This window comes from Pezoporus flaviventris, unplaced genomic scaffold, assembly GCF_033815535.1.
Source record: "Pezoporus flaviventris isolate CSIRO_AGI_PZ_B2104156 unplaced genomic scaffold, CSIRO_AGI_Pfla_v1 ptg000025l, whole genome shotgun sequence".
In the NCBI taxonomy this organism is placed as follows: domain Eukaryota; kingdom Metazoa; phylum Chordata; class Aves; order Psittaciformes; family Psittacidae; genus Pezoporus; species Pezoporus flaviventris.
This window is the reverse complement of record NW_026892573.1, coordinates 25,437,203-25,446,219: the sequence shown is the minus strand read 5'-3', so window position 1 is coordinate 25,446,219 and position 9,017 is coordinate 25,437,203.

Below are 9,017 nucleotides of genomic sequence, written 5' to 3'. Positions count from 1 at the left end.
TGGGTTAGGATAACCAAGGCCAGCCTGGAGCTGAATTTGGTGAGGGATGTGAAGAGCAACAAGAAAGGTTTCCACAAGTATGTTAGCAGCATAATAGGGAAAATATGGGCCAGCCACTGAATGGGGCAGAAGAACTGTTGACAAAAGACATAAAGAAGGATGAGGTTATCAATGTCTTCTTTTACCTCAGTCTTTACTATTAAGCCTGACCTTCAACAATACCAGACCTCCGAGACCAGAGGGAAAATCTGAGATGAGATGAAGACATACCTTCAGAGGAGGAGAACCAGGTGAGGCAGCACTTAAAACAAACTGGGCATGCAGAAGTCCGCAAGTACTGAGGGAGCTGGCTGATGTCACTGCAAGCCACTTCTGATTATCTCTGAACGGTTATGGCATCTGGGAGAGGTTTCTAAAGACTGTAAGAGAGTAATTGTCACTCTGCCTTCAGGAATGGCAAGGAGACAGATCCAGGGAACCACAGGCCAGCCAAGCTCACTTCAGTCCCTGGGAAGGCGATGGAGCAAATAATCTTCTAAAACATTCCAAGCCCATGAAGGACCAGAAATTGATTGGGACTGAAACTGAAAGGGGTGGATGTTGTTTAACTCAACTTAATTAAGACTTTTGACACTGACAGTCTCCATGACACCCTCATCGACAGGCTGACACAAGTACAGGTTAGGTAACTGGACAGCAAGGTGGACTGAAAACTGGCTAAACAGCCAGGTCCAGAGGGTCGTGATCAGCTGCAAAAAAGTCCAGTTGGAAGCAAGTCATTAGAGGTGCGCTCCAGGAGTCAATACTTTTCATTAACAACCTGGATGATGGGACAGAATGCACCTTCAACAAGTTCCCAAGTAACACAAAAGTGGGAGGAGTGGCTAATAGATCAGATTGATGTGCTGTCACTGAAATGAAGAGTTTGGAGACATCAGGTGACAGTAATCTCATGAAGTTCAAAAGAGGGAAATGCAAAGTTCTGCCTCTGGGGAGGAGTAACTCCAGGCAACAGTCCATGCTGAGGGCTGACTGACTGAAAAGCGGCTTGGCAGACAAGACCTGGGTGTCCTGGTGGATAACCATGCTGACCATAAGCCAGGAAATGGACTATCATGGCAAAAAAGGTCAAAAGCTGCAACTAGGAAGAATGCTGCCAGCAGGTTGACGGAATACTCCAGACTGTGATATGTGAGACCACATCTGGAGCACTGAGTCCAGTACTCCCCAGTACAAGACAGATACAGACTTACCCGATTGAGTTCAGAGCAGGGCCACAAAGACAGTTAAGGGACTGGAACGTTTTCCGTACGAGGAAAGGCTGGGAAAGATGGGACCGTTCAGCCTGTAGAAGTGATGGCTCAGGGTGATCTCATCAGTGTTTATAAATGCGTGGTTGGAGGGAATGAAGCCGGACTCCTTAGAGTAGTGCCTTACAGAGGCTGAGAAGACAAGAGATAATGGGCACAAATTAAAAAATATTCAACTCCATCTGCTCTCACTCACTCTGCTTGAGCAGGAGAATTGGACTTGATGATTTAAAGAGGTCCTTTCCAACCTAAATGATCTGTGATTCTATGATAGAAGAGCAATGGAAAATCAACTAATTTCTCCAAAAGTGACAGCACTCATGAATTAAGACATAGTAAAACCTGCTGAATGCCTCATTCTCAGGAAATAAAGTAGCAATTTGGTCTCACGGAAAACCTAGTGTCACAAAAGACTGAAATAAAAGCACAATGTTTCTACAGAAACACTCTGTAGCTCTGGAAACCAAAATCCTCTGTAGAATTATGAGTTTCAGTCATCTTGAATCGCACTAGAACATATTCTTGCAAGGAAAGATAACAGACTGCTAAATCAAAGGAAATAAAAAATCTGCATTGTTTTAAAAGCCCGCCTTCTCATTTAAGAAAGCCTTAGTCAACTCCAAAGCTTACAAAAAGTATTATTATTGAAGTGAAATGTGTCTAAGAGAACTGCCAAATGAAGGTCAGGTTGAACACTCTGCTGAAGTATACATTTTTAACATAGCATATCTCCTGTGATGTCTGCCATAAATAAGCAAAGTAAAAAGAATTCTGAATTTTGAACAAGGAATAAAGTCCATGCCTTCTGATTCTGTTTTCACTGCTTTTTGGTTTAAGTTTTAGAGCAGGGATCTCTGTATAATGTCTATTAATGAGGCTTCAGGTCCTGTGTGTATCCTGTAGGAGTCACTACAGTGCAAGTAAGTATAGTTCAGAGAGGACAAGGTGAAAAAGAGGTAGATGAAAGAAATAGTAGAAATAAAATTGATGCAAGTTCAGCACAGACTTTCTGTGTTAAAATAATTTTCAGGGGAAAATATCAGAAAATAACACATATCTAAGACAATTAGAATCACAGAATCACAGAATGGTTTGGGTTGGAAAGCACCTTAAGATCATCAAGTTCCAACCTCCCCACCATGGGCAGGGATGCCTCACACTAGACCATGTCACACAAGGCTCTGTTCAGCCTGGCTTTGAAAACTGCCACGAACGGAGCATTTACCACTTCTTGGGCAACCTGTGCCAGTGCCTCACTACCCTCACAGTAAAGAACTTCTTCCTTAGGTCTAACCTGAACTTCCCCTCTTTACATCCATTATCCCTTGTCTTATCACTACAGTCCCTTTCTGGCCCCTTTCAGACACTGGAAGGCTGCTCTGAGGTCTCCACGTAGCTTCTCTTCTCCAGGCTGAACAGCCCCAACTTTCTCAGCCTGTCTTCACACAGGAGGTGCTTCACCCCCTGTATCATCCTTGTGGCCTCCTCTGGACTTACTCCAACAGCTCCATGTCCTTCTTATGTTGAGAACACCAGAACTGCACACAGTGCTCCAAGTGGGATCTCACAAAAGCAGACTAGAGCAGCACAGCTTTCTCTTCTAACACTCTTGCCTCAAGGAAAGGGTGTTATAAGGCATAGTCTGGATGGAAAAGGAAAAGGAAAGGAAAGCTGGTGCATGAGCTTCAAGGGAGCCATAGCATGCTGGAACATCTGGGTAAACCATGGAGCTGCAGAGGCCATAATACAGAAAGCCAACGTGATTTTTTTTATCCCATTTCCGACAGAAGGAAAATCAGTGGTTCTGTCTGATGAAGACAAGTGGGAAGAAAAAGGTAGGGTTTAGGTGCCTAAACACTGATATATGGTACCATAGACACCATAAGGTAATGCAGATACCTGCTAGCATATATCACACATAAAGGAAAATAATCAGGGGCAGAGGAACATGTCTAGATGAGAAAGAAATTAGTGGTGCATATTATTGCATTATTGGTAGCTACAGAGCTTCAAGAAAAAAATAACACAAAGCTCCTTAGATTTCAATAAGCAGTGCAGTCTCAGAGGAATAAACATCTGAGAAAGCAGCATGGACTCATATTAATTTTGTGCCAGAAGTAAAAGCTAATTCATAATATTGTAGAAGCTAATGACTGTTCGATGTTAGAATAATACAGTCAATTAAGTTATGAATCTTAGAAAAAGAACCTAAGGATTTGGACAGAATTATCTAAGCAACCAATTACTGGCATGACTTCAACCTTGGCAAAAGATCCGCCAATAATACAACAGAAAGAGAGTGACTTAGGGACCCTGGCAGCACAGTTGTGATTGGAAATCCACAAGTAAAGACATACAGATGAACTGTAGAAATCTGATGGGTTTGTTTCAATATTTATTTTTACTAGAAGTATTCCAAAATCATAAAAATAAGAATAAAACCTTCAGCTTCCAAAGTGAAGTATCATGAATAAAAACCTGAAAGTTATTTTTTACTTAATGAGCATGCATGCCTCAGAGTGAACAAATACCTTGAACAGATAGAGCTCATTGTCCCACTCACAAACCACTGTTCTCTGAGGATAAATGATATTCTGGAAACGCTCATATCTGAATATGATCTATAATATCCAAAGCAACCAATACCAAGTTTGCCAGACACTCCACATCTAACTAGCAATAATTTCCAAAAGCATCAGAAAAGAGTGTGAAAATCACAGAATGTAAAAATACCTGAACAGTCACACAACCCCAACTGCAGTAGTATCTTAATCAGAATTAGTTATGTGTAATGAACCTAAAAGAAACCTTAGAAGTGGGGAAACTTCTCCTTGTCTGCTGTGTAGAAACACCTCAATATAAAGTCTTGGATCTCAAAATGAAATATGTAGAAATAAAATTTCAATAATCAACTGGCTTTGGAGTTCCTGTGAGAGGCTACATCCTCTACAGTTAAACCAGACAAAAACAATATTTGAAAAACTTACCCTTAGAAATGTCACAAGATCATTTTTCAAGATGGGATTAAGCACTTATCACTTCCTGATCCCCTGCATTCAAACCCGTATTCAAAAAGCAGTAAAGAAAAAAGACAGCAAGTCAAGGAATCAAAATTCTATTAAATCACATTTTTCACTTCCTGAGACATTGTTTTGACAGGCTTCCCTGTATCATTAGCAGCAGCATTTTTAAAGAAAGGAATGTCACATTAAGTAGTAGGGCTCTATATTCAAACTGCCTGTGCAGTATTTGCTGCTATTCTAATTACTTTAGATGGTGGGAAGTATCACATTGATGTGAAAAGTGTTGTCTGAGTTTAAGACTCAGTTCACTTAGCTTTAGACATATAATATACAGTTTTCTATGTGAACTAGGCATCCTAACTTCCTTTTCTAATTACTGGAGAGTAATAAGAGCTCTGAAGGCAAGTCTCATCAACCTAATTTTAGATACATACATTAGGAAGACATGAATTGGGCCTAGAAATGCTTGTCTCTTCTCATGGACTGTCAAGAGACAAAGTCAGAAATTTCAGCTGTAGACAAATACTACGTAGACCTTCATAGTCTTGAGGCTTTGATTAACTTCATTTGACCTAGAATTGTAGAAAGAAGCAGTACTTTTAACCAGGTATTGAGGAATCTGTTGCATGCTTACTTGACATCAAGGTATTTATGTTAATCGTAGTTTTAAAGATATAGGTACCTTAAGAAATCTATTTTTATGAAATACATATATCACAAAATTAATATAATGGAAGTGAAAATGTTGTACACACTTTGTCTGTATTATTCTTTACTTCCTACACATCATTTATCTTAGGTTCAAAAAGCCAGTTGAAAAATCATGGAATATACAGCAAGACTATTATCTCTGCAGACTCTTTTTCCCCTCCTTTGTCTATTCTTCATCCTCATCTAACTGAAAAAGTCCCTACTCACTGCAGGGTGTGTGTGGATTAGGTAAATTTTAAAGGTCCCTTCCAACACAAGCTATTTTATGACTTGTCTCTTAAATTATAAAATTTCTATGGGAGGAATCTCTTACCAGAAGCTTCCTTTATTGAGGGCTAAACCAACTCAAATTTATTCCCATTTGTTGCACATCAAGACCACAAAAATGCTGAATTACTATGAAGCAGCTGCTAGACAGTAACTTGTGAAAGTGTCTAGAACACCACTTGGCACCCTGAACCTACTGCTATAAAAAATATATTTAATGGAATACAAATAATGCAATTGAACCTGACTTGACCGAAATAAAAAATGGTTACACAGTTGGCTCCAAAGAACTACAGAATAGCTTTTAAATCTATGTTTGGCCTTGTATAAGTTGAACAGCTACAAAATTATTTCATGTATCTCACTGAAAGGCATTATTGAGATACAAAGGGTGATAAGGCCTGGGTAAACCCTTTAGTAGCAACAGGCAATGTCTTTACTGAAGGTAAAGGGTTAATGGGGGTTAATGTGTGCAAAATGAAAGATAATAAAAAGGGAGCTGTAATGGGGAACTGCTTAATAAGGAAATAATGTATTAGCATTTGACTAGTGATTCCGTTTTTCAAAGACAGTTGATTAAAATCCTCTTACTGGTTCAAAGATTTCACCTTAGGCTACTTCACTCTGTGTTACATCAACTATGAACACTATAACTTACCAAACTACGCATATACCAAACATATACCAACAATAAATGGCTTTCCAGGCAGTGAGAAGGATGAGGAATTCTAAGCTTGACTACACACTAAAAGTGATAGAAGATATCTCCAAGTCCACCATTTGTACAACAACATATGTCAAGTTTTATAACTATTTAAAAATAACCTACTAGAACCTGAAAAGATACAGGAGGCAGGAATAGAAATGTTTGCAGATTTGGCTCCATGTGGCAGTAACAGATGACTAACCATGTGGCTTGGGAGTCACATTCACTTCCCAAAACTTAAGGAAAGGAGAGCAATGAAGTGAATCCTTTTGGAAAGCAAAATTTGCAAATATAGTTACTCTCTATGCACTGATAAAGAATTCAATACCTCAAAAGAAAGCAAGCTTTTTTGCCAAGGTTTGAAAGAATGCAAAGAGAACACAAAAGTCTTTATCAGCATGTCAGTTGATGCTTTGATCTGTGGATTTTATCCAGCAGAAAACTCTGTGGGAAAAACCCTTTACACTGTATAACAAGAACCATCAAAGCAGCTTAATCTTATATGGTCAAAACTCTGCTTTTTAGCACAAAGATGCTAAACTGCAACGAAGATGTTCCCAATGTTTCTAAGCAAATAAACTATTATTTAAATAGATAAATTGAAAAGCATATTAAAAACCTAATTTCTAGACGTGGAAATGTTTAAAAGCCATATAAAAAATTCCAGTATCCCCCTGATTCTGCTAACTGAATGCAATCCTTCTGATTTCAAAACACCTCTAACAGTCATTTTGTAAAATGATCAATGATATGCATTGAACTGCACTGGAAAACAGGATGAGAATGCAGAATGCCTTTTCATTACAGCCTATTAACAGAAATGTTAGTTTGGCTTAGATCTATCTTTCCCTATCATGCAAGATGAAATTTCATTAAACTAATTTTGCTGAAGTGAGTAAGAAGAACAATCTGTGAATGAAGAATGTACATGAATAATTAATGTCATGGTCACTGAGCTATTGAATCCCAGCCAAGAGAATTATTGGATGTAATGGGACCTTGCTAACCAAGCCAAGGCTCTGTTTCCTAAATATTGCATGTACAATAAGTAGGGAATGGTCATTGTGGCAACAGCCAAAGACAAAGGATAGATAGACAAATGAGAATATAATTAATTACATCTATTTTCTGTATCTGGAAATTAATCCAAATGGTTTGCTGAAAAACATATGAAGCCTATGACAAAGTTCAGAGTTAAGTCCAGAACTCATGAGTTCACAGAATCACTCCTTCTCTATTTGCTAAAGGTCATGACTCTATACATTTGGCCATCACAGTTTCTTTTTCTGCAGTAACCATGTGTAAGAAGTCCTAAACTCCACACAGACTGACTGCTTTCAAGCATCCTCTGACACTTTGGGTAATCAGTTATCCCACTGAATAAAGTTCCATTAAGTGCATGGTTTTGGCATGAAGCACAAAATGATTCAGGAAAATTGCAGAAAAATAGGAGTAGCTGATCCCATCTCACTGATCTATACATTATGTAGCAAAAGGAATTTTTTGGGTGGGAGAAGTGAAACTAAGTAAAAGAAAATCTTGGACAAAATCCCCCAAAATACTTACCCAGTAAGCTCTATCTGCCTGTCAAAGAAAATCTCCAGAAGACAGCCACTGTTTCAGTCAATAAAATCTAGCCTGGATATGAATATCATTAGAATTGGCCTTTAAAGATCATTATGGCCTTGAGAGAAGTAATGCAGGATGTTCTCCATAATAATAGGAATTGAGGGGAGAAAGCTATTTTTAGTCAGCAATTTTGTATTTGGTTTTCAATTTAAACTACTGGGAACGTGGAGAGCTGAAAATATTGCTTTAATATCTCCTCAGCTGCGGACTTTTTCTGATAAGATGGAAAATAATAATATCACCTTATATGTATGTAGCTGCCTTTGTCCCAAAGGATCTTTGGGCATCAATCAGCTATTCATAAGGAAAAGTATATTCACTCAATTATAGATTACAGCAATCAGATATTAGTCAGGAATACAAAACTTGTTAGAACAAAAGATTATACAAGGACACTGGTGTCATATGCAAACCCCTGTGTTTACAGTGTATGTTTAGGCAACCCTGAAAGTCAATAACTTAATTATCCTACAGTTGGATTTGAAAAGTAAGTGGCACCAGAAAAGGAACAAATGCGGAGCCTTTCCTGGGATGGTAGAAGACGGTAGAGGAATACAGCATTTCTAGTCAAGCCAACTTTTTATCTGAATGTTCCGAAAGAAGAATGTGTGAAATTGCTGTGAAGAATTGATATGGAAGATACTGATATAGAACTAGAATTGTTTTAGGGCAGAGAAAGAATATGCAAGAATGTGAAAGGATCACTATAAAACAATTCCGTGGTAGCTTTCATGTTACTAAATAATGATGTTATTTAGTTACTTAGGAACCAATTAGGTTCTTACTGAACTAAGATCTTCTCTGCAGACCTATGTCCACTGTACATCTGGTTTCAATGGAATGTTACAACAGTAGCTAATGAAGTTCTGGAAATAAAGCTATATTCACCATTCAGACTTTCTCCTTCACACTTGTTGCAAAAGTTTGAAAGGAGGATTGATTCTCCATCTGATACTTGTTCAGTCCTGTTTCATCTGACCTGTACTCCTTCACTGCTCCAGCCGCAATGGAGCCATGAAAGGCAGTGCGCTTGTATGCATGGTGGACTCGACAATTGCACAACACAGGTACATCATGAAACTGGACCAAATGCCATAAATGCTGTATTATGGATGCAATTTGTCCTTTGAATGCTCCTTTGCCCAGCACCAGTGTGTGTATAGCTAGCAACTAGCATCCCAAACAGCCCCTAATATACAAAGGTGATTTTGGTCAGTACGGGCAGAATCTCATTCATCTTACTTGACAGCAAACTACTGTTCTCTTACCTCCCTTTCGCATGTGTGCTCTGTACCCACCCTGTCTGCTCCCATTCCCCTTATTCTTTCATCTACCTAGTCCTTCCTGGTGTTTTTGACATACCATGCCGAT